The following is a 26,998-nucleotide window of genomic DNA, read 5'->3' on the forward strand; positions in this document are numbered from 1 at the left end:
GAGGAAAATTGGAAAATCTTTCACATAGGGCTGGTAGAGAATTTAAGTGAGGTCTTGGGCATTAAACTAGGATTTTTACTACTGTCAGGTTCATCAACTGGATTTGAAACCTATTTATTTATTTATTATCTTCTTGGGGCCGCACCCACGGCATATGGAGGTTCCCAGGCTAGGGATGGAATACGAGCTGAAGCCGCCGGCCTACACCAAGCCACAGCAAAGTGGGATCCGAGCCTTGTCTGCAACCTACACCACAGCTCACGGCATCACTGGATCCTTAACCTACTGAGCAAGACCAGGGATCGAACCTGTGTCCTCATGGATGCTAGTCGGGTTCATTAACTGCTGAGCCATGAGGGGAACTCCTTCAAGGCCATTTTAAAATAGCAGTTCTAAGGAGTTTGCTTTTGAAGGAAAATGCCTGGGTGTGTAAGGTGACTTCCATGTGTTTTGTTTTATGTAAGGTGACATCCATGTGTTTTGTTTTATTTTTATTTATTTATTTATTTATTTATTTACTTTTGTCTTTTTGCCATTTCTTGGGCCGCTCCTGCGGCATATGGAGGTTCCCAGGCTAGGGGTCTAATCGGAGCTGTAGCTGCTGGCCTACCCCAGAGCCACAGCAACGCAGGATCCAAGCCGCGTCTGTGACCTACACTACAGCTCACGGCAACGCCGGATTGTTAACCCACTGAGCAAGGGCAGGGATCGAACCTGCAACCTCATGGTTCCTAGTCAGATTCGTTAACCACTGCGCCACGACAGGAACTCCTGTTTTATTTTTTGAATGACAAAATAGTTGAATTTATAGTCAGGGGCCACACAACATCTAACATACTTAGGGAGCATACATGGCTTATAAGCCTCAGTGGTAGTCCTCATAAATTAGAACCACAGAACCATAGGCTTTGAGAGATTGTAGATAGAAACTTTGGAAGATGAGGGGTAAACACTGATTAATGCATGCTGCGTGTAGGCTCTGTCCTTTGCAGGCTGGGTATGGAATCCTAAGAAGTGATTACATACACCCTGGTGAGTAGGTAATATTTTAGCCCCAGTTTGCAAACAAGGAAGCTTGTAACTCAGGGAGGTCCAATAATTTACACAAAACATGTCAAAGCCTTGAACTTCATCCTTGTCATGACCTCTAGAAATCCTTTCCATATGTGACAAGACCTGCCTTTACTTTGTTGATCCTTTATCCTTTCATTTCTGGGCAGCCACAAGTTCTGGGCAGATAAAACAGTGAAAGTTGGTGGTCTTGATGGCTCATAACTTGTTTCATGAATTTAGAAGTTTCTTGACTTTTCCTGCCAGGAATCTACTCATTTGGAGCTCATTTGACTATACTCATTCATCAGCTTCCACTTCTGTTTCACCATTTTTGGAGATGTTTGCCTTTACTCCGCTCCACTTTTGAGGTCAGTGTATTTGAAGGCAACGTCAAACTTACTTTGGAAAAAACAAAAAACAAAAAAAAACCACAGGTAAAAAGAAAAAAAATTGGTTGAGTATTTCCCATCTTCTCCATCACGTAGAGGTGGGAAGAGACAGCACCCGCTGGGAGTTAGGGAATTCTCATCTGAATCTGTCACTGACCAGTAAGATGACTTTGGCCAAGTCTCCCTTTCCCTTGGACGGGGGGTGTGTGGGGGTGTCTCAGTGTCTCTATCTGTAAACGGTGAGGACACTGTCAAGTGACTCCTAGGATTTTAAGACACTGCATGTTTTGTGGTGTCAAAACCATCAATTTCTGCTGAGGTGCATAATCCCGAAGCTGTTTCTCTGACACTTTTCAATCTTTAGGTTTAATCTATTCAACAATGTATAATTTTTTAAAGGGAAGCTTTTATAGACACTTCTAAAATATAAAATGGGGGGGATAAATGGGTGTTAAAAAATAGAAAACAACCAATTAAATAGTGTATAGTATGTAATTCTCCTTGGAAACTTACCACGAAATTGAGGAGCACTTTAACAACTGGTAATTTAAATTGCATTTGAACTCTGCTAATGGTTTGTTTGCATAGGAACTTCAATCATTTCACAGCAGTTCTTTAGCAAAACTGCTTGTTCTCTTTATGGAAAAGAAGAAAAAAAAATGTTAAAAGAGAAGTTCACTATGGAAAAGGGGGACCACAGAAGTTTGTGTGTGGAGGGGGAGCTGTCAAGTGCCTGAGGCATGCCCCAGGGCCAGGGTGGAGAGCTTTACCTTTCAATGAAGTTTAAAAAGCTGCCCTTTGGGCCTGTTGCAGAAACTGTTCTGGTTTGTATTTCTTGCTGCTAAAGGGGTGTGGAGGTTTGGGGGGGGGGGTCTGTTTTTTTTTTTTTTTTTCTTTTTAATGGGATTGCACTGTTCACAAGGCCAGTGTTGGCTTCTTCTTCATACTCCCATTTCTCAGTAAGTTTGAAATTATGGCTTTCTTTCATTTTAGCATGATGTCTTTGAGAATTCAAATGCCCTTTAAGACCACTAGCTCTCAGGAAATGTGTTTCTTTACTGGGCTTATCTTGATTATACTCCACTTTCCTAATTTAATTTCTTTCTGCTGTCTAGATAGACTACAAAGCTTTGAAGCAGATGTTCTGAGGTCTGGGTGCGTAAGTCCTGGTTCTGCTCCAAAGCTGATTGCGTGACCGAGGGCAAATCTCTTTGGCCAGTGAATGTTACTGACCTCTTCTGTTAAAGTGGCTGTAATTTGGTCCAGTGGAGCAATCCCTGGCCTGGAGCCCTGGACTTTCTGCCACTGAGTAATGGGGGGCTTCTCTGGTGCCCACTTCCCTCCTCTCCACATTTTCCTCCTGTCAGTTGAAAGAGCTGAAGTGGGTCATTTTAAGGTCCTCTTCAATTTTGAGCTTGTACAGACATTTGAAGATTGAATGAGATAATATACACAAAACAATTGTATGATTGATTCAATAATGTTTAAAATGACAACAGTGTAAATGAGTCATCATTTTCTGGTATATGGATTTCCTGTGCATATATGAAAGTCACATTTTATAACAATCTACTACCGTGGAATACTTGCCTGTTGGAATTTATGTTGCAGAATCCTTAGCAAAATAGTAGTGGTTCTTAATGAAATAAAGCTGGTAATGAGGATTTACCAGGAAGTTTCCAGCCCTCTGTTGCTCACTGGTACTCATTTTTACGTTAAATAAACTAAGGTTCACAGCGGCCGCTAGATCCTGTAGTTAGAAATTTATGTCCTAATTCATATTCCTTGTCTCTTTTTTATTTATTGTGGCTCAGATTTTGCTGTTAATTTATTCTTGCCTAAAATGTAAGTAACTAATTGATCTCTTTCACTTCTGATATTCTGATGAAGCAGTTGTGCCCCAAAGCTGAGGTATAAACACACAGCATCCGTTTCCCCATCATTCTTAGACGTATTAGTGAAATAGAAGTGCCGGAAACTGACTAGGGGCTTAGAAGGTATAGAGGTCCGCCACGAGATTTGTGGGTTTCAAGCCTGGCATCATTCCCAATATGATTTATCCAGAAAGTTCACAAATCTGGGAAGTTCTAAAGCTGGTAAAATCCTAGAGATTCATAAGCAACCTCCTTTTCCTTTTCACAGGTGGATACATTGAGGAAGCAGAACTGAAGACGGAGCCCAGTCTTCTGATTCCAGTTTAGAACTTTTTCCATTGTTCTACTGTTACTCATAGGAGGGAAGATATTTTTCCTCAGTTGGTGAGTCCTACGCAGAAAAGACTCTACCCTTTTGTAATCAATATGCATATTTCAATGAGTTTTAAAAGTCAGTGGTTTTCTCTTAAAGCATGGGCACTGGTACCTGGGATAGACTAAGAACTAAGAAGAACAAAATGTTCTTCCTTTCTTCTGGAATGGATTTCATTGGTGATGGACAAGATATAATACTTATAAAATGTGTGGCAAAGCAAAGGCAGACTCAGCTCTTGGAAGGTGGCAGGAAGAGAAATTGGAAGAGGACTTTGGGTTGCCAATAATTACATTACTTCCTTCTTTCTCCTTTGGCATGGAGGGAAGTGTTCTTAAAATTGAATGACCAGAAAGTCTCAATGAACAGTGTTATGGGCATTTGCGAGGAAAAGAGGCAGTAGTATGGAATGGCTAACCCCTGTGCAAGTTGTTTTTTCTGTGTTTTATAGCATTTTCACAACAACCCTTTGAGGTGGTGGAGGCTAAATTTGCTTAGGCAAGGGTATACACCTGTGCCTTTAAAGGGCCTGCGTGGGCTCCATGGGGATCTGAGTTTGAATCCTCTTGCATACTCAGAAAGGGGACTGGTGAGCAGGTAAGGTAAGCTTTCTTTTGTGTTTTGGAATCCTCTGTGTTTATAGCAGGTGGAATAGAACATCATGTCCTAGAGAAGAATCAGTGACATGGGATTTCCTGGGCTGTTAGGGAATCGAAGGAAAATAGCTGGGGGATTCTGGGAAAGGCTTCTATTTAGAATTCTAGATCTGTGCTCACCATCCCCAGTGCTGCTCCCTATGTGCCCTACCTCTAGCTTTTTGCCAGATAAATAATATAACTTGCCATGTTTATGGTGCAGTTTTTCAAAAGAGCATGGAGGCTGTTGTGATGTGATCCATAAGACCTAACTTCATTTAGAAGTGTGGCTGAGTTTATAGTTACATTTTGCACACTTTTTTGTTCTTAATCAGTGTATCTTAAAAGAACACCCGACTTTCTTTGTGCCTATGGATCTGCATAAGATAAAAGGCTGGAAGCCACTGCTTTGACTCTTAAACATTTCAAGTCTGTTAACATTTCAAACAGAGTCTGGAATGTTTTGCCCCAAGCATACACTTTGAGCATCAGATGTAAATCTTTGTTATCTGCTCCACCTCCTGAGTGTTTTCAGTGCTTAAAGTTAAATTGTGATGAATATGAGGCCTTGTGTGTCATGACAGAGTGGGAGAGAGCATCTTAACTGGAGCAAGTTGGAAGAGACTGAGATGGGTCTGCTGTCTGTAAGCTAATTATGAGCCTAGAGTGGCCTTTGTCTCCGAGACACCAAAGCAGCCTCAGATTGCATTATAGAGAAAATCCTGCTGAGTCCAGGGAGCCCAGTGGATTGGTGAACCTCAGGCCCGTTTTTAGCAGGACCTGGGCTCTGTTCTCTGCAGTGCTCCTTGTTCTACCCTCTTATATTCTGGTGGCTTCATCCTCAGGATGTTCCCCCGCACCCCTGTGGTCATGAGCTGGCTGCCTGCTGTCGCCTGGCAGCTCAGAGCAGCTACACAGTGGAGAAGAGGTAGTCCCTCCAAGGAATACCAGGTGAGGTTAGCAGGCAGAGAGAGGACTAAAGCTTTGTGGACGACTACAAACCTTCTTTTTTACCCTCTCGTTGGAGTTCTCCTAGAGTGTTGGACTTTAGTTCTTGCCTCTGCCTCCAAAAGGGACATTAACCAACTGGTCTCTCCACACTAGGATGCTGAAAGTACCAGAAGTGATCTCCCACCAGGAACCGTTACTGAAATGAGACCTGGAAAAGGCAGGATGCAGGGTACACAGGACAATTGCCTTTAAGAATATAAAATGTGGGGAGTTCCTGTTGTGGCTCAGTGGAAACAAGTCTTATTGGTATCCATGAAGATGAGTGTTTGATCCCTGGCCTCACTCAGTGGGTTAAAATCCTGCTTTGCCGTGAGCTGTGCTGTAGTTTGCAGATGTGGCTCCTATTCTGCATTGCTGTGACTGTGGCATAGGCCGGTAGCTGCAGCTCCAATTTGACTCCTTGCCTGGGAACTTCCATATGCCACAGGTGTGGCCCTAAAAAGCAAAAAAAAAAAAAAAAAAAGCAAAAAAAAGAATATAAAATATGGTCAGAAGAGGGCCAGTATCTCCTGCTCATGTGTATATCCCCAGAGGTTAGTGGACTCTCTGGCATTTACAGGTGCCCAATGCATTTTCATGGATAGAAAGAGTAAATCTAAAGCTAGTGACTGTCCTTTTCCTGAGGGTGTTCTATCAGGGCTGGCCAGTTCTCTGTTGGAAAGCTTTAGGAATTCTAGCACAGGTGAGGTTGGACTGCGTGGTTTTATGATAATGAAACAAATATCTGGACAGAAATAGGTTTTTGGGACCAGTATGGCTTAAATGTGTGAGTGCATAAAAGGGCACTGAGTATGGTGAGGTGGAGTATCAGAAGGCCTGCCCAATGTGCAACCCTAGAAAAACAACATCACTCCACCATCATTTCCCCGATCTGAGAATTAGGAGTAATAATCTTTGTCCTGCCCCCCTCTCATGTTTGTTTAGAGCAAGAGGACTGATTGATGCCAACTTTTTTTGCAAATGATAAAGTGTGGTCCATACATGATAGGTTATTACAGTTGTTTTCTTCTTTACTTTGAGTATAAAGAATATAAAGAAAAATAAGACATTGGCTATAAAGAAAAATATAGATCTTGAATATAAAGAAACAGGATTATGTACTGTGCAGTCCCCTGCACTGGTCCTGGTACAGAGTATATGCTGTGTGTGCCTTTCCTTCCCATGCTGCACCCTCATCATCCCCAGGTCTGGATGGGCACTAATTTGTCCTCCGTCTTGGAAAGGAGCTAGATCTGAAAACTTGCTTAATGATGATGGTTGAAGTTGAGATGAAATCGTGTGTCATTATTTCTTTTCATAGTTGTTTTTGTTCTTACAGTGGGAGGTGGAGGGAGGTAGATTCAAAGACAGAGGAAGTCACAATGCTTGAGAAATCCCCTACAAGCTACAGTCTAGCCATTTGGGTCTTGATTTGTTTGATTAGATAATCATAGCTTCTGCTTTAGGCGTGACTGGCCCAGTTGGAGTCAGGAAGGAAATTATTTCCCTCTGTTGATACTAGTGTACAATTGTTGATGGCAGCCAAGGGCTTTCAGTTTTAATGTTTCCTCTTTGATCCTCAGAAGAATCAGGTATTAGTCTCTGCCGGAAGCAAAGCATTGGCCACTTCCGTCAGAGGTGAAGGTCTTCATTCCCCACAGTCAGTTGGTCAGGTGGTTTCCGGGCATGTGTGACCATCCGTGTAGCCAGCTTTCATTGCTTTTATGTTTTCACTTCAAAAGTTATGAAAGGATTTATTGGGTCCAAGCAGGGACTCATCCAGCCTCCTGAGGCCCTGTGGGTCTTCTGTAACCCAGGGAGGTGTTTGCTGTCTGTGAAAGTGGAAGGTGGAGCTAACTGTCTTTCTCTCTTGCTTCCTTTCTTCTAATTCCATATTTTTCATTTTCTGACCTCAGCACAGTGGACATCTACTCTACCTTGAGCAGAGCCCCGGGATGTCAGGAGTTCTCAGGTTCTCCCTTACTGGGTTGCTGTGTGGTTTAAGGGGCTGATGGTGAATGAATGGAGAGCCCCATGAGTCCACGAGTTTAGATTGCTGCCAAATATTTACTCCTGGTTCACAGAGTGTGTGCTTTTTCTCTGCCCTGATCCCAGTGTTTTTCTGAAAGTCGGTGACACTCAGGATTTTTAGGATACCAATGGTGAATTAGGCATAGCCCCTAACCTTGAGGAGCTTATAGTCTAGTTGGAGAGAAATACATACAGAAGAGTGAAATACATTTTAGAAAGTACTATTTACAACACACATTCATTAATCACCAGATATGTTTCTGGTCTCATATTAGGTGGTTGGGAAATTGTGGGGCTTAAATGAAAGGTTGGGGGAGTGCAAAGAATTAGGAACACCGGGAAGGTTTCTAGGAGGAGAGGGTCTGATCTTAGAACTTCTCAGTGAACCATGGAACTGTAGTTTGACTCAGTAGGGCTGGATAGGTTCTGAGGGTGGTGTAGCTGATAGCAGAACACGGACGGTCAGGCAAGGAGCCGGTCACCTTCCACGTGTGCTTCATCCTCTGGTTCATTCCCTGTCAATGTGCTGCTGGTGAAAGCATCATGTTGTCTTTTGTCTTTTTTTATTTTTGGGAGGGCTGCACCCTCGGCATATGGAGGTTCCCAGGCTGGAGGTCAAATTGGAGCTGTAGCTGTCGGCCTACACCACAGCCACAGCAATGAGGGATCCGAGCAGCATCTACAACCTACACTACAGCTCCTGGCAGCACTGGATCCTTAACCCACTCAGCAAGTTCAGGGATCGAATCTGTATCTTCATGGATGCTAGGCAGATTCGTTTCTGCTGAGCCACTAAGGGAACTCTTGAAAGCATCATGTTGACTCTGAGCTGCACTGATACATGGTCGTCTCCTGGTGGTCAGAGCATGCCTGGGTATATATACCCAAGCCAGGAAGCATCTCTACATTCAGGGGGACAACATCTCTGCATTTCAAGAGTTCCTGATAGTGAATCTCTGTGGTCTTCTCCCTAAGCCCCAAGAAAAATTGTGGCATCAGTAGGGACCTTTCAATCCAGGACTGGATCTCTCAATTCGAGTGCTATCTTCCTTATCTATTGCTGCGTAACTAATAACTCCAAACCTAGCACTTGAAAACAGGAAGCACTTATTATCTCACACTTTCTTTGAGTAAGCAATCTGGGGGCAGCTAGGATGAGTTCCTTCAGGTCTCTCCTGACGTTGCAGTCTGGGTGTCTGCTGGGTCTGCAGTTTTATCTGAAGGCTCCACTGGGAAGGACCCACCACTGATCTCACTCAGTCATTGGCAGGATCCAGTTCTCTGGGGTTGTTGGACTGAGGGCCTCAGCTCCTTGCTGACTTAAGGCTGGAGGCTTCACTCAGTCCTTGCCCTGTGGGCCTCTCCCTAGGCAGCTCTCAGCATGGCAGCTGGCTTCCCTCAGAGCAAGTGAGCAAGCCAGAATCCCTCAGATCAAGCCATATTCATAGCCTTTTCGTAACCTAATCCTGGAAGTGACATACTATTTCCTCTGGAAGCAAGTCACTGCATCCAGCCCAAGTCAAGGGGAAGGGCTGCAGAAGGGCCTGAATAGCAGGAGATGGAGGCACAGGGGGCCATCCCGTGACTGCCTGCCGTACACACCCAAGCTTTCAAGGCATGTGCTGAGTGAGGTGCATGAACTCACAACATCTGTGGATCCATTTTACTTGAAGATGTTTTGAGGAGAACTCCATTTAAAATCTGAATATAAGCATTGATTTATAATTGCAAAGAATTCAAAATTGTTTGGCATGGCTTTTCAGAGGAAGAACAGAGATTGGGGAAAATAGGTCAAAATTTGGAGGCTTGAGCCTTGATGTTGTCCCTTTAGTTAAATTTCAGGGTCTACATCTCCTGTTGAGTCATGCCGTGTCCTGAAAAGTTGCATAAATCAATATTACTTGGCTCAGACAGTGTGTCTCTGCAGTTATGAATAACATTTGTATTAAGAACAGTGAACCGATACACAACATTACTGTGAGACTGACAGGATCAGACAGAAAACCTCAGCCAATACTTTCTGTCTGGCAGAAAGCCCTTTTCCAGAGCATCCGTCTCCTCCCCCCACCAAAATAGTCTTTTTAGAAAACCAAGCTCAGCTGTACATTTTATAGAAGATGACAGGTTCCCTTAGAGCCCACCTTAGCATTCCTAAAAAATTAATGGATATGGGAGACTTAAAAATGATGGTTGAACCCATTAGCAGCCTTGCAACCAAATTAAGGAAAGCTAGCTTTGGTCATTGAGACTGTCACTGGCCAAAGTGTTAATACTACTCCCACTCCATACCTCCTTTTGGCTACACACACACACACACACACACACACACACACGTATATGTTTTGTGATTGCAAAATGTTTATTATCAATGATTTAATTTTTATCGAAAGACCATGGTAGGAAATAGCTTCTATTGGGTGAAGGAAAGGTAAAGTGGAAATTGGAGTAGAGAAACTGTCATATGTCAGTTGCATAATCTTACTTAAGTCATGTAATTGTTTTAAAACTGGTCTCCCTCTCTGAAAACAAAATAGTGCCAGTAGCACCTACCTTACAGATTTTTTTGGGCTTGCAAAGCAGCATAATATATTTAGAGTGACAGTTATGTATGATACTTAGTGCGTAGTTGATGCACATAAAACATTAGTTTCCAGGAGTTCCTATCGTGGCGCAGTGGTAATGAACCTGACTAGTATCCATGAGAACGTAGGTTCGATCCCTGATCTTGCTCAGTGGGTTGAGGATCTTGCATTGCTGTGGCTGTGGTGTAGGACAGCAGCTGCAGCTCTGATTTGACCTCTGGCCCAGGAACTTCCATGTCATGGGTGTGGCCCTAAAACAAAAACAAAACTCCCAAACCATTAATTTCCATTCTCCCTAGTAGTCTGAAACTGCTAGAGACCACTCTTTGTCAGGCCATTATTTCAATGTCCTCACTTTGCACTGTCCCCTCCACTTGGACCAGACCTGCATCATTTGCATATTTTTCTCCAGATTTCATCTTTTCCTGAATAACTGAAAGCCTTAACATTTACAATTTTGCTCAATGGCTCCCAAGACATAAATACAGACATCATAATATGCTCATGTTTTCTGGTCTTTGGAAATATAGTCATTCTGAGAGCTAAATATCTGTATACTTTGTTTCATGAGGAAGGTCTATTGAAAAGTCATTGTTGGTTTTCATGACAAAATTCTCCAGTGCAGAGGACCAGCTCCACTCAGCTGCCATCAGCCACCTCTTCCTTCGTGAATGGAAACTTCTCTGAGACCTGCCCAGGGCTGACCCTCTCTGGTTCCTCTTTGGACTTCTTTAGGATGACATCACCTCCTCCTGCTTCAATGGTGACTGGCTTGAGTTATATCAGTTATTAAAAATGATCTAATATTTTCCTTTTAAATCTAGGGCCCTGGCTTGTTCTATGATTAAGCTAGTGATTTATTTATAATATGGTACGAGACGGCTGCAGCCACTCTATGATGTAATCTAAGAATGACATGAAAACAAAATAGGCTTTTACATAATGAAAGTGTTCCTGTAATACAGCTTAGAGCAAGGCTTTTTTTTTTTCCCCCATTGAGAATGAAGATAGATTCTTTACTTTCTTTCCATTCCTTTCTTATCTGCTTTTCCCAATAGTGAGTCTTAAGGTCTTTAAGTCAATTAAAAAAAAAAAAATCAGCATTTAAAACACCACAAAGACTCTGGTTGACTCTTCTAATCTCATCTTGTCCTCATCTTCATCCCCTCCCCCACTGCTCTCCATGGCCCCTGTTTTGGCTACTGCTCTATTCAGCAGCCTATAGCCTCCTCTCAGCACTCCATGGTCCTCACCATTCCTTTGCTTATGCCGTTCCTGCTACTGGAAATACTTCCTTGATCCTGAATTTTCTTCTGACAAAGGCAGATATAGTACACTGGTTTCTACAGACAGCAAACTTCTTCAGGCCAACTCAAATGCACCTCTTCCTCCAAGCTTCTCTGAAGCTTCTACCTCCTATTTGGAAGCCTTGGTTTGTATTTCTTATAGAACTTAATACAACAGCAAACTTCTCATCCCCACCTCACCGAACACTGATAGAATATCAGAGTTAGAAGAGGAGGAGGGACTCAGGTGAATGGGGGGAAGGAAGGGGTCTTTGTAGTTCTGGTTCTGCTCCTAACACTGACACATGGGAGAGCATAGCTGATCTTTGAGCTTCAGTTTTCTTCATCTGTAGAAAGAGTGGTTTGGATTTCATTTCATGTGGCCACATGGTGGATTGGTAGTGGCTCCTCTAGGTGCTGTGTTGAGAAGGATTGTGAAGCTGTATCCTGAATGAGAAGGGGAGAGTCTGTGATCATTTAGCAGTGTCTGACATGGCTGAGACAGGGGAATGGCGGCATACAGGAGGTCTCTGGGCAGTTTTTGGACTGCATAATTTGGAGATCCCTTTTTGTTTTACCTTCTGGGATGCTTTGACTTGCTGACTTTAAGTGTCTTGCCTAAGGTCACACAGGCAAGTAGTGGCTAGAATTCAATTCTCAGCTATAGAGCTGGTTAAAATTACGCATTCTAATCTTACCTTTATTTATGCAGGCTGGCCATGGGAGTTGAGAAGCTGGGATCAACAGGACTTGAGGGGCCATGGTTTACTGGAGGCACAAAGCTTCTCAAATTCTGTATGTTTTTGAGGTGGGGTGGGGTCTAGAGATGCTCTTCACCTCTTTGTCTTCTTTGTATCCAAAGAGTAATTATGTAAGCAGTACTCTAATTTATGTCAAAGATGGCATTTCAAGGGCCAGGTCAGAAAGTTAGGTTTCTCTGCCATGGTCTTTCCATGGGTCAGAGCTCACAGTGTTATTAACTCATGGTCCTTTGGATCCTTTGTGCCCTTCTGCTCCACCCCAGACAAAATTCTTAGCTCTTTGGAGAATGCTAAATTGCTTGAGCACTAGGTCAGCTTCCCCCTAAAAAGTTGGGACAGTGAGAGAGAGAGATAGAAGAGGGAAAGGATGGGGCAGTTTAGGATGGCTGATGGCACTGGAAACTAGAGCGTTTGAGGGATGGAAGAAGGAACTGGAAGTCATTAGTGTGGAGAAGAAAGAATGGGGATGGAGGAGGAGGGAGCAGATGGGACCCTACCGTAGGAGGGGACATGAATTTACTCTCTGTGACTCTAGAAGAAGTTCTCAGAGCAGTGGGTGGGAGCAACAAAAAAGCAGTGTGAAGAAGAATTTTTTAATATTAAGAGAAGACCTCAGTGGCCTAGGCCATTTTGGGGATTTTAAGTTCCCCCATCACTTTGGGGATTTAGATAGAGGCTGATACTGATGGGTCCTTGTAGAGGAAATAAAAAGTTGTGTTGGATGCCCTTTAAGATCCTTCCTGTCCAGGAGCCTGGACTTTTCTGAAGAAATATTTGTGTGCATTTTGTGTGCAAATTAAATAATTTCCATTTTAAAGTGAAGGCTTTATGGAGAAAAGTGATTCTTATTTTCTCCAAGGTCTGGGCACACAGAAAGGAAAAAAAATGCTGACTTACCTTGGGCAATCTTTTGTTTCACTTAGCAATATTGATGAAGGAATGGAGGCTAACTGAGGATGTCTTAGTACTTGTTTGTAAATGTATTTTTAAGGATGATTTCTGGCTTTTCAAGATAGTTCCAGAGAATTCTGTTCTGTTGGCCTCATTCAATCTGCTTCCTACCCAATCCCCCATCTGATGTCAACTGTTAACTTTTCTGTACTATCTTTAGTAAGTGCATTCATGTCACTTTACTCTGCTGTAGAAGGAGATTTCTAGTCTTTCTTCTCCACTACATTGTAGAAGGTTAAGCATAAATCCTGTCTTATTCCATAAGACGCCCCAGTGTAGGGGTGCCCAGTGTAGTGGTTTACAAATAATGATGATGACCCATTAACCTAAGTGGTATTGAGCACCTACTATGTGCTAGACTACTGCAGGTGCAGGGAATAGAATGGTGAAAAAAGTCAGACAAATCTTCTATTTGATGGAGACAGACAACACACCAATCAGTAAGTAGATAATATTCAGATTTTGATCTATTTTCAGAAGGAAAATAAAGCAGGTTAAGGGCACAGAGGGTGGGGAGGACACAGATTTAATTTCATTGGTCTGAGAAGGCCTTCCTGATTAGACTACACAGGAGCAGGGCCTTGGATCAGTGAAGCAGTAAGTTGGAGATGAGAGGAAGAAGAGTGTTTCAGGCTGAAAGAAAGCAATAATGGCAACACCAAATATTTTTTTAAGTCCATATTGAAATGCTCAGAAAAAAAAAAATTCGGTTGTGATTGAAAGAATACAGAGAAATCTAAGAAAAGGATGACAAGGGTTATATCTGGTTTTCAGCTTTAAGAAGCAGGGACAGGGTCTGGAGACTTGGGACAGTTCCCAGGGCAGTCTGGTTGTGGAGGGTATGGTGGTGCTCCGTGGCGGAGGACCCTCCTTTCTGAATCTCTGCTCCTGCATTAGGCGCACCTGCAGGGAGGTTGGGGCCCTGGGTGCAGATGGGCAATTGCATGCCTAATCACCCATTCAAGCACCCACTTATTTGTTTTCCACATGCAAATATGGGTTTTTTGCAGATGGATTTAATATATTTGTTGCTTCCCCATTTTATTTAAAACAAAACAAACGACCAACCATGTCAGTTGAGGGCAACAAATAGAAACAGGAGTATTATATGGTCTTTGCTATTCGTGCTGATTACATGGCTGAGAGAGATCCTAGGCAAATCAGTTTTTTCTGCGCTCAATTTTAATTTTACTTTAGAGTACCTCTTCTTTATTATTAAAAAAAAAAAAGTTTTAGAGAGGGATGTGGTATTATTTACCCTAAATCATTTTCTCAATATTTCAGGCTCCATATTTTTACTGTGTGTGGTTTCCACTTTCACATTTTTATTTTCTAAACTTCTGGCCCATTGTTTGGAAAAAAAAAAAAAAAAAAAAGGCTTCATGGAGTCTCCAAAGGCCATTGGCAGGTGGTGCCTGCAACTTCTTTAGCCTGGAAATAAACAAATAAATAAGCACAAATTAGAAGTATTTGCCCCTATTGATGTGCTATTATTACTTATTGTGCAAGATCATGCAAAAAGTTACCTCCGTTTACTTGGGAGCCCGTAGATAAACACCAGTACCCGAGAGAGGGCTTTGGAGAGTGTCTGCTTTGATTTCTAGTGAAATTTTAGAGCTCTAAGTAGGATGTCAGAATTGGTATATGCTTTGGCATTTATTTTATCCCACACACCTCACTTTACAGATAGGGAAACTGAGGCCCAGAGAAGTAAAATGACTTGTTCAAGGTGTCAGAGAATAATAGGTAGAGATTGGACTTGAGCAGTTGGAGCCTTGGCAGGTGGCTGCCTCTGTGGCCGGGGGAAGAAGAGACTGCTGGAGCGCACAGAGGATCTCATCTAAAGGTGAGGTCTATGTGTAAATGGGAGCCATGGGTCCCGGTTTTTCTCTTATAAACTAATTAAAAAATCCTTTAAAATTTTTATTGAAGTATAGTTGATTTACAATGTTGTGTTAGTTTCTGGTGTCTGGCTATGTATGTATATATATTTTTTCTCTTTTTAAATATTCTTTTCCATTATGGTTTATCACAGGATATTGAATATAGTCCACTGTGCTATTAGGACTTTGCTGTTTGTCCATTCTATGTATAATAGTTTGCATTTGCTCCTGTCCAAATCCCAATCTACTCCTTTCCTACCTCTTTTGCCTAAAAAAATTTTTTTGTTGTCAAATTTTAAGCAGAGAAGCAGTGATAGGGAATGTGGGTAGGGATTGCTTACAGCTTCCTGAATAACAAGGTTGTGGACTGAATAAGAGGGTCATTGGGGTGATTGTGTGTGGGTGTGTGTATTTGAGAGAGAGAATGCTCAGACGTGTGCACAAGAGAGAATGAGAGAGGGAGAGGATGAAGATGAACAAACTAACAGGGAAAGAGCAGATCATTTACTAGTAGGAACTCAATAGTTAGGCAAAGGATTTCTGAGCCAGGAGAAGGTCTAAAGCTTATTAAATTGTGTTGGACTGCTTTATTTTGTAGAAAAGGAAGCTAATGTCCAGAGTGGTTGAGTCATTGAGAGCCTTGCTCCCAATCACCCAACTTGAAATGAGTAGTTAGAATATCAAACCAGCAACATCCTTTGATAGGAACTTTTATTTGAAAAGTACTAGTTATCGGTATCAAAACGTATTTACTGGTTGGCCAGTAGGGCTGCTCATGGGAGAGGAAGCATCTGGACATTCTTGGGTTCTTTTCTCAAATGTGGTTTTGGCAGGAGAAGCTTGTCAAGGGCTGAGAGAGTTCCAAGCGCAGGGCTTCTGTTCTTGCAAACATGACAGAGACCTAATCAGACATCAGATGAACACTCAACTGACCTCCCCAATAGCCAGCTTCCAAGTGATCCTCTCGAAAAGTTAGAATTGGAGATGAAGGCCAGTTTGTGGCTCTTATACATGTTTTTTAATGTAGGAACCTTTCGCTTTTAAACATTAAACGTTAGGGTGCTGGTTTATGGGGGCTGTATGCAAAGTCCAAGGTGATATTTTTGGAGGTAGCCTTGAGAGCAGGAAGAGGTATGTATGAAAAGGGCAAACTTGTTGGGAAAGTATTGAGAGAGGGTCAATGGGTAATGGCTGCAGGATTAATGAATGGTCTTGGGGACAGCTTTCACCCTGAAGGCCTCTAGGAACCCAGTGTGATGAGCCAGGAAAGGCTATTGATATAAGATGCAGTCAGCCTGCTGAGACTGCCCTGTGTATGTACAACTGTCTGCCCTGAAGTACTTTTTCTCCTGAAGTGTCTTTTTTTCTCCTGCTGAGACTTCTTGGCTTGATCTAAATGCTTCCTACTGTGTGCTGAACAATCCCAGACACTGCCTGCGGCTTTTGTGTCCAAGTCAGACACAGCGTGTTGGGAGCTGAAGTGGCTCCATCCTTATTCCCAAATCTTTCTCTCCTCTCTCCCCCACTGCACCATGCCCACCCACCTACCCCTTCGAGAAAAAAAAATCATCCAAATTGTTGGAAGGTTCATTTGCATTTATTTGTGTTTTGTCCCTCATTTGTTTCTTGTTCACATCTGAGATGAATTCACCTTATGTGAGACTACGTTGAAACATACTTGAATTCTCTCTCGTTCTATGATTTCTTTTCTTTTACTTAAAAAAAGGATTTTTCCTTTTCTCCTCGGACCTCTAGCTTTCTCGTCTACACAGACAATCTATTTTTGAAGACTCTTTAGGGAGCTGCTGACTTTGTTAGAACTCCTAGTATGCAATTCGGATGACAGAATCCCACAGTTAACTTGCTTTTCTGGAAACAATTTATTTTCCCTTTAGCTTCAAGGAGGAGCAGTGGGGAATAGGGTGTTCTGAAAATAAGGGAAAATGTGCCAAATGAGTTGCTGATTTCTAGTAAGGCACATGGAAAAAAGGTTTTATTTCAGTGACCTCTCTGCTCACTGGAAAACTCTGGCGTGGTAAATTTTGTGATCTGAGGCTGAGTGCTCTTGGGTTATAGTGAGTGATGCAGGAAATCTCAGGGTGGAGGGTGCTGTCTTTTTGGGCTCAGGGGTGTTACAGAGACATTCAGTCCTTTGGCATTAAGACACATCATTTCTTCCAGTCTGGTCCTGGTTAAGGGATAGTTCCATCAATCCCTAAGTATATGGGGCACAGAAGGAATGCAGAGAGTTTAGAGAGCCAGCCTTAATATAAGTTGGCATTTGAGCATGACCATTGCATGCTCAAACTTGGTGATGCCTGCTGGATTTGTTCAACACATTTCTCATGTCTAGACACAGGCCCCTATCTTACATCCCTGCCCCCTTCCCCAACCCCTTTTGGTGGTGTCTCTATTTAATTCTTTTTGTATTTACATCTATTTGGTATTATTAAAAATAACACACTAGGTAATGGGGGGTGGTGAGCAGAGCTCTGACCCCAGTTCTGTACAACCACCTGCAGAACTACCCTCAAAATTTTCATTTATTCAACAAATATGTAAATGAGCACTCTTTACATGTCAGGTACCCGAGACACAAAAATGTGTAAGACACGGTTCTCTTACCTTGGCTGCTTAACAGTTGGGGGTAGATTACGAAGTGACTTCTCCTTTCTGGGTCTTCTTTTTATATATGGAAGAGCCAGTGCTGGGCTAGGTGATGGCCATGCTTCTTTTTTAAGGCTTAATTGTAGTCATTTACACAAAATTCATTAATCATCCGATAGCCCGCTGATCTAACTAAAAATTGGGAAACATTTCCCCTTGCTTCCTGGTTTACCAGGGGTGATACTGAAGATGAATGAGGAAATATCTCCAAAATGCTTTAATAAGCAAGTTGGAAAAAGACATGCTATAAGTTCGAGGCATTATTATTAATGGAAAAATGAAAACAAGGGCTGATGTTTTTAGAGTGAGAACAGATGGTTCCTTTGTTTAGAATTTGTGTACAAAGGAGAGAGAAAAAGAGATACTTGCCATATTGTTTAGGCCTTGAATGTGAGTGACTTTAAAATGCCAAAACAATCTGGTGAGGAAAGTCCCATGGATTCAAAATAGCTCTGACACTGATCAAACTATAATTAATTTAACAAAAAAAATGACAGTAAGAAAAATCCTAATAAGAAATGCCACAGTGACAATTGACAGAACCTAACAAAAACTCCCATTTTTGCGTCAACTCTAGAAACTTAATTCTTCCTGTGTTCAGGACTTGTACCACACAGCAGAACAAATTAGTGGGAACTGATTTAAAACTGTATTTCTTTCTAAAGTCGTCCCCGCCCCCCGAGTTATTTCAGTTTCCCATGACTCATAAAGGAAATCTTCAGGATTCACAAGAAACTGGCAGCCCTTTCCCACCTTGTTGGATACTGATAGAAAACTGCAAGTTGGGGCCGTTTAATGGGAGAGCACATCTCAAAGGACATGGGTGTTGGTATTGCAGAACGCAGGGTCTGGGAAGACTGAGAAATTTGAGGGCAAAGAGTTGTGAAATGGTTTCTGTTTCTCTTCCTTCACTTCTTATGATCTGTCTTTGCAATCCATAATTAGTTAATGTGTCCTTTTGGGATGATCCTTGCCCTCTTGTTGCCTGTCACTCTTGAGATGACAAAAAAAAAAGTGTGGGCTGTGAGAATGAGGTCTTAGGCCACAAGGACTTTCACCTCCTCTTAGGAGGCAGCTTGTGTGAGAATGCCTCCCGTACAGTGGAGATTGCAGAGTGAACTTAATAATCAAATAAGAAAGTGTGTATTCTTCTCCAAACCCCGACGTTTCTTGTGGGTCGAAATAACTCTGCTTTTGGTTGTGCCCAGCTTTTAAAAAATCAAGTAATGGCAAATATGTCATGTTACGCAGAGTTCCATTTGTGGCTCAGTGGTTAACGAACCCAACGAATCCAACTAAGATCCAGGAGGATTTGGGCTCTATCCCTGACCTCACTCAGTGGGTTAAGGATCCGGCGTTGCCATGAGCTGTGGTATAGGTCGCAGACATGACTCGGATCCTGCATTGCTGTGGCTGTGGCATAGGCCAGCAGCTATGGCTCTGATTTGACCCCTAGCCTGGGAACCTCCATATGCCACAGGTGCAGCCCTAAAAAACATTATACATATATATGTATAATGTTACCCTTACATTTGTCCTTTGTCCATGAATTCATATGTTAGGGAAACAGAAAGATTTCCGTTTCTTGACTATAATTGTTGAAATATTATTCCAAATTTTCCATTTTATTTATTGATTGATACCATAAAACAGTGTGATACAATGTAAGGATTTTCTAATGGAGAGATGACTTAGAGTATCCCTTGGGTATTCTATCTGCTGCTTAATTGTTTTGTCATCTCGAGCAAGTTTCTTTATCCCTTGTCATTTCTTCATCTCTAAAGTGAGAGTATCCACAACTTTTTTTCCCCATTAACATTAAATCCATAGTACCTGAGAGCTTTGGGAACAGACAGGTATTTCTCCTCATCTATTCATTTTTCTGACCTTTAAGTGGAATGGTGACTTTTAAACCCGTGTAATCATCAGCCTCAGTAACTTTCAGACGCCTCTAGGAAACAGACACTCTGCACTTCATTGCACTAATTTGTTTGTGATTAACATTCTCTGCCCTTTATTATATCCCTAAGTCAGGTTTTGAAATGTAATTATAAGGTATTCTTTCCTTCTTGTACTAAAATACCTTGCTCAAAGTTACTAATCCATTAAGTGACAACAATTTATTGACGTCTAAGGTTTTTCTTCCATTTTAATAGTCTTTGGGGAGAGGTTTTAGGGTATCAGCCTCCTTTGCCAGAGGTTAGTGACCAAGGCCTGGCAAGGGGACTCTTGTTGTCTCAAGTCACCCACATGAACTAGAATAGGAACTGTATTCAGCCTGTGCTTAAAGGTCCACAGGAAAGTGTCTGGTCTTCAGAAATCGGAGAGGAATGTTGATGTGGAGTCTGGAAACCTGAGTGTGACTAAGCTCAAATCACTTGAGCTTTCTGAGCCTCGCTTGACGCATCCATGAAATGGGGTAATGATCTCTTCTCTGCATGAGGGCTGGGAGCTCTCCAGACAACTTCTGTGGAGCTCTTTCTTTCCTGGGATCTATGATTCTGTGAGCTAGTCCCATACCCACAGTACTAGATGCCGGGTACTTGGGTGGGGAAAAAGTGATTGAGGCTGTTTTTGGAGCCTTAGTTTTTTTTTTTTTTTTTTTTTTTGACTTTTTGACTTTTTGCCATTCTTGGGCTGCTCCTGTGGCACATGGAGGTTCCCAGACTAGGGGTTGAATCGGAGCTATAGCCGCTGGCCTACACCACAGCTCACAGCAACGCCAGATCCTTAACCCACTGAACAAGGCCAGGGATCGAACCTGCAACCTCATGGTTCCTAGTCGGATTCGTTAACCACTGAGCCACGATGGGAACTCCAGGAGCCTTAGATTGTTTATAGACTACTCAGTAGAAGAGCAATACCTTTGAAAAGTTAGGGAACACTTTTATATATTATATAAGGGACTTGATAAAAACATGTGATAAAAACATGTTCACATATGCAGAGTTCCTTAAAATTTATTGACTTTTCGTCTATAGATGGATGAAATTGGTTTATTATTTTTGCCACTTTATTTTTGTGGAAACTGAATCAAGGAGTGAAATAAGATCATGCTATCAGTGTTGGTCTGTAAAGCAGCAAGTGGTTGAAGCTTTTCCTAGAGCTTAGGAGCTGCAGAAGAGTTTAGATTCTTCCAGTCCAGTGGTTTGCAAGCCAAGCCACCTATTCAGATCTCTAGCGGAATTAACATAAAGCTCTGTCCCTAATCTGCTCACTTGAATCAGTTTTATTTTAAAGCACCTGGGAGAACCATTGATCTAGTCTTGATCTTTGATCTGTGTTTTTGGTGGCATCTTGGTAAATATTTCTCTCCATGGGCCACACTCCTGGGCTCTCACACCTCTGACACCTAAGTGAAACTGCTGGACGACCAAGAGTTCACTCAAACAACATGAACATGCTGAAAACTCGACTGAAAAGGCTCATAAATTCTGCGAGGCCTTGAAGTGAAGGTATAAAGGAAGAGAAGGAGTTAACATTTTTTACACTGGGATGAGCCTTCTTTTATTCTTCTAAGAACATTTAAAATGATAGCAAGGAATATATTTCATTGCTTTAATTGTTCAAGGTCTTTTTAAAGTATGTACAATAAAATACCATTTAAGCTAACTGACCTTTATATTTTAATGCTTTTTGGAAAAGAAAAATACCCAGTATTCAGCTGCAGTATAATTTTTGATTTCATATATATATGTATATATATATGAAATCAAATATATATATATATATATGTATATATATATACACTCACTTTTTTTTTTTTTTAAAGTCAGCAGAGCCTGTTTTGGAATCAGAGGGCTGAGAATTCTGCTGCCTTCCGATATATTTTACCTGTTTCTGTTTAAACATCAAATTCTATTTAGTTGATGGTTCTTGACCTCATAATGTCTAACCTTCATTACCTTTTTTTTTCCCCTCCAAACTTACCCAGGAAGGAAACCTCAAGGTCTGATTCACTACTTTTTTTCTTCTGCTAGGAAGTTCAGGTGGGCAGTGGAAGGTAGCAAATGTGACCTAATCCATAATTTGGCACAAAAGAGTACTCCCTGGCCCTCCCATGCATTTGAAGGTACTTAACCTCAAAGGCCACTGCTGATCAATTTTTAAAAATTGATGCTAGCTATTACCTTGTTAGATATGGCTCATCTTCCAACTCTAAACTTATTCTTTCTAGAAGGGAAATAAATAGTACTCGGATTGCAAATGTGGTGAACTGGAATTTCAGAGGCTTGAATTGACCCACAAATCTTGTAATTGTAGCCCTAGTTACATATACATTGTGGCCTTGGACATGTTAGGTATTGTTTATACCAAGGAATTTTTTTTTTTTGGTCTTTTCTAGGGCCACTCCCGCAGCATATGGAGGGGTCGAATTGGAGCTGTAGCCACCGACCTACACCAGAGCCACAGCAACGAGGGATCCGAGCTGAGACTGCGACCTACACCACAGCTTATGGCAATGCCAGATCCTTAACCCAATGAGCGAGGCCAGGGATTGAACCCGCAACCTCATGGTTCCTAGTCGGATTCGTTAACCACTGAGCCACGGCGGCAACTCCTATCCCAAGGAATTTTAAAAGAAACTGTGTAGGATATTTTTCCATGTTAAGAAATTAAAATAGACAAAATTCTTTGTGTAGCTCTCAAATGTATGGGTACATAAGTATTATATGGAATGAAGTAGTTTGGGCTTAATTTATTTATTATTTTCAAATCTTGTTAGAAAATAGAGGAGTTCCCGTCGTGGTGCAGTGGTTAATGAATCCGACTAGGAACCATGAGGTGGCGGGTTTGGTCCTGCCCTTGCTCAGTAGGTTAACGATCTGGCGTTGCCGTGAGCTGTGGTGTAGGTTGCAGACGAGGCTCGGATCCCACATTGCTGTGGCTCTGGCATAGGCCAGTGGCTACAGCTCTGATTCGACCCCTAGCCTGGGAACCTCCATATGCCGCGGGAGCGGCCCAAAGAAATAGCAAAAAGACAAAAAAAAAAAAAAAAAAAGAAAATAGAGCTACGTCTTCTTTTTCTTCCCCCCACTTTTTAGGGCCGCACCTATGACATACGGAATTTCCCAGGGAAGGGATCGAATTGGAGCTATAGCTGCCGACCTATGCCATAGCCACAGCAATGCCAGATCTGAGCCGTGTCTGTGTGACCTGCACCATAGCTACCAGCAACACTGGATCCTTAACCCATTGAGTGAGGCCAGGGATCAAACCAGCCTCCTCATGGATGCTAGTCAGATTTGTTTCCACTGAGCCAAGATGGGAACTCCTGGCCTCATACTTCTTTGTGACTACCTGTGACTGTGCGCCTGATGTCTGTACTACCTGGTCACAAGAAGGGACTGCAGAGGTTTTGGGGTCTTGGTGGCTGGCTTTACAGGTCTGTAATTCTCTTCAAAGTTGGGAAATATACCAAAGTCTGTTTTCCCTAGATTTTGGGGAATGAAGAACTCCAAATAAATATTACCTACCTTCAGGAGTTAAAACTTGAAAGTTTGTTAATTTCTATAGGAAGAACAATAAACCCTCCTGTCTTTTAAAAAATAACTTATCTGATGATAATTTAATAATGATGTCATAGCCGTTATTGTATGTTTTGCAAACTGAGTTCTGCTAAATGTTAGCCGTTGATCTGTTGATAGGTATTACATGAAAAGGGGAATATTTGTGGTCGAACATGTTTGGAAAATGCCAGCTTATACAAATTTGAACACATTTCTTTGCTGTAGGACTTCTCAGAGATCTTAGTATGAATTTGTCAAATGTATTTACTCAAGAACAAATGTCTGTCCTGCACCCCAACCCATTTACACTCAGTAACATCTTTGATACTTTGATCACAGTAAGGTTTATTAGGGCTGTGATAGTGTATCATATAGTACGAGGATTCCACATCCCCTTTTTGATTTTTCTCTTAAATTCTTCTGACGTTAAGCTCTGTGAAGACAGGGACTGTGCCTGTTTTATTCACCACTGTGGTACAAACACCTATAGTGCCTGGAGTGTACTAGGTGCTTTATTAAGCATTTCTGAGCTTGAAGTTATTGGCTTCTTATTGACCTCCCTGCAGTGTTTCTGGTTTGCTTCTCCTCCCAAATGCTTTTATTTATTTGTCTTTGGTGCCACACTTGCGGCATATGGAAGTTCCCAGGCTAGGGGTTGAAATGGAGCTACAGCTGCAGCCTACATCACAGCTCACGGCAACGCTGGATCCTTAACCCACTGAACAAGGTGAGGGATTGAACCTGAGTCCTCATGGGTACTAGTCAGGTTCATTAACTGCTGAGTCACTACTGGAACTCCTAAATGAATTTGTTTTTAACAGCAGTTTCTTTTTAGTCTTGATAATCAGATAAATGTATTTGCAAAGGTTTATGTGTTTAACTTCCTGGCCTCTTTAGGGGTGTACAGCTTTAAGCAGGAATCATTTATTGCATAAATGATTTAAACGTTGCTGCTTGTCACCCAGGAATAGGCGTATAGAACTGCCCCTGGAAGAAGCAGCTAGTTTACAAGGCAATGCCCGCACTTGGGAGCTCTGCCTTTCTGCGTTTTCAGTTTTGGAGTCTTACTGGAAACCATTGTTGGTTTTCTCTGTCCCATGCATCTTCTATGTTTGAATACCTTTTCATTCCTTCCTTCCCTCCTTTCTTTCTTTTCTCTCTCTCTCTCTTCCTTCCTCCCTCCCTGTCTCCTTCCTTCTTTTCCTTCCTTCCTTCCTTCCTTCCTTCCTTCCTTCCTTCCTTCCTTCCTTCCCTCCCTCCCTCCCTCCCTCCTTCCTTCCTTCCTTCCTTCCTTCCTTCTTTTCTTCCATAGCCACATCTGGGGATATGGAAGTTCCCAGGCTGGGGTTGTATGGGAGCTGCAGCTTAGACCTACACCACAGTTTGTGGCAACACCAGATCCTTAACCCACTGAGCAAGGCCAGGGATTGAACCTGCATCCTCATGGAGACTACATTGGATCCTTAACTCACTGAGCCATAATGGGAATTCCATTGAATACCTTTTCTAATCAATGGCTACTCTGAATACCCAAGTTTTAGCTGCTCTGAAAGATGACAACCTATCTCCTGAGGCTGGTTCAGTCTTCCCTGTTCAGTCTTCCCTGTATGCATCTCCCATCCCAACCAGAATCTTACAAAGGATTCCATGTTTCAGGTTTGTTAGTATCAACCATAATGTGTGCTTAAGTGTGTGCATGTACACACACACACACACATGCACCTCTGAGTGAGGTGCTGAGTTGTCAAATACACATTCTGATACAAATACAAAGTTCGATATCATAGCTCTTTGGGAGGTTAGAGTTCTGAGCTATTATTGTGCTTTCTTTCTTTTCTTTTTCTTTTTGTTTTTTAGGGCCACACCTGAGGCATATGGAAGATGAAAATTCCCAGGCTAGGGGTAGAATCAGAGCTGCAGCTGCCTGTCTACTCCATAGCCATGGCAGTGCGGGTGGGATCTGAGCTGCGTCTGCGACCTGCACCACACAGCTCATGGCATTGCCAGATCCTTATCCCACTGAGCGAGGCCAGGAATTGAACCCACATCCTCATGGATACTAGTTGGATTCGTAACCTGCTGAGCCACAATGGGAACTCCCTAGTGTGCTTTCTTTATTTTCAACATTATGTTGATGTTCTTTTTGAATATACAAGTAATTAATTTTCATTGTAGAAAATTTGCAAAACACCAGACAATATAAGTAAAAAAATCTAGATTGGCTGTAATTCTGTTAACCTCAAATACAATATAGTGATAATGTGCTCTCCTGTGTTTGTATACATTGCAGACTGCAGTTTTGTGCTCTCATGTTTAAACCAGTTCGCTGTTGTTAAATATATCCTGTACTTTTAACATGAAAATTAATATTATAATATTTATGTATTGCAACGCTCAACAGTTAACCTTTACTCAGTGCCTGCAAGGCAAATCCTTGTCTTCATGAGTCAATGGTTATATCTTCATTCACTTCTGTACTTCTGTGGGCCAGCTCAGGACCATCTACGCACATGGTTTTTGCTTAGCAATTGCCAGATGAATTTCGGTGACTAGATGTTAAACCAGAATTGGATCTGCCTACCTCCTCTTAAGCAGTTAAAGCCTACTCTTGATGTATTTCAAAACTGCATAAGAAAGTGAAAACCAAAACAGGGGAAGCTGCCTTATAAGGGCAGGATGAGTTCAGGAAGATTATACCAGTTCAGTATGTATTCCCTTTGGTGATTTGAAAGTGTCTGACACTTCTGAGACAAGGCCTCAGTTTATTGTGTGGTCACCACAGTTTGTCTCTGATCTTTGTCATTTTAGGCCTGGAACCTCACACCCCCTTTTAAAAAATTAGCAAATCAGGTTTTCAGTAGTGGGATAGGGAGGAAATTGAATTAGTGAAATGCACAAGGCAGCCCAGGATCAATCAACTCAGTGCCACTTTCATGCATGCCTTGGAGGAAGAGCTTTGCCTTCATTGGCTTGTGCTCACATGCCTTGGGGATGAGATTGGTCGTCTGAGGAGAGGCATTGCATGGTGAAGGAAGAATCAGAACAAAGCATTTGGAGGATTTAAATGAGGATATTCACTGCTTCACAGGCATCTTCCTCTTTGGAGCCCCAAGAAGCTCATGTCCACCAAACACAGTGCCTCTCCTCAGGTGAAAGATGGGGCCTTTGTAGCTGAACGATAAAAAATAGACTGTGGTGGAGTTCCTGTTGTGGCTCATTGGGTTAAGAATCTGACTAGAATCCATGAGGATGTAGGTTCGATCCCTGGCCTTGCTTGGTGGGCTAAGGATCTGGCATTGTTGTGAGCTGCTACATAGGTTGCAGATGTAGCTCAGATCTGGTGTTGCTGTGTCTGTGGCGGAGGCCGGCAGCTGTGGCTCTGATTTGACCCCTAGCCTTGGAACTTCCATATGATGCAGGTATGGCCCTAAAAAACAAAAAACAAACAAACAAACAAAATCACCCAGGGCAACCTTACAGAAGGATCATCGAAGTCTTGGAATGTAACCTCCCAACAGTTCTTTTAACAGAAATCGATGCCTAAATGTTTAGATCCCTTGGCCGTGGTCTCAGCACGGCATCTCTCTCCTCTGTGTAGTGCTGGATAAACACAGATAAACCCTCACATCCTGACTCACTTCACTCATGTCAGGGAGGTTATAAAATATTTGTGTGGCTTACTTAAGTGTTATTCCTATTAGGCTTTTTGGGAAAGTACCCTCTGCCTTGATGGAGCTGTGCAAACATCTTGGTTGTTTCAGCAGCAAGGTAAAGAACCTTTTGGTGGAACTTTGGGTGAGCTCATATATTGAGCATGTGAATTGATACTGGAAAGGAGCAAAGAGGATACAGCGGGGGATTATGCTAGATGCTTCCACTAGACACTTCATACAATCTTTCCAACACGCACTCAAAATATGGATGTTTTTCCATTTTATAGGTGAGAAAGCTGAGGCTCTGATATTTTGCATTACTCTCTCAGGTCACAGAGGTAATATAGAACTCAGCCTCAA

The 26,998-nt window shown here is 42.2% G+C and overlaps 1 protein-coding gene across 5 annotated transcripts in view; it reads left to right on the forward strand.

Annotated features, from left to right (window-relative positions):
• The window catches only part of LPP (LIM domain containing preferred translocation partner in lipoma), a 696,555-nt gene that overhangs the window by 71,948 nt on the left and 597,609 nt on the right, over nucleotides 1–26,998 (forward strand). For 4 of the 5 annotated variants that reach the window (XM_021071250.1, XM_021071246.1, XM_021071248.1 and 1 more), the window contains exon 2: nucleotides 3,585–3,700. The gene's annotated coding sequence lies outside the window, so the exon portion shown is untranslated. Of the gene's footprint in view, nucleotides 1–3,584; nucleotides 3,701–8,036; nucleotides 14,772–26,998 lie in introns of those variants that run through there. The other variant, XM_021071249.1, reaches the window with a different exon arrangement.

Source organism: Sus scrofa, chromosome 13, assembly GCF_000003025.6.
Source record: "Sus scrofa isolate TJ Tabasco breed Duroc chromosome 13, Sscrofa11.1, whole genome shotgun sequence".
NCBI classification, from domain to species: Eukaryota; Metazoa; Chordata; class Mammalia; order Artiodactyla; family Suidae; genus Sus; species Sus scrofa.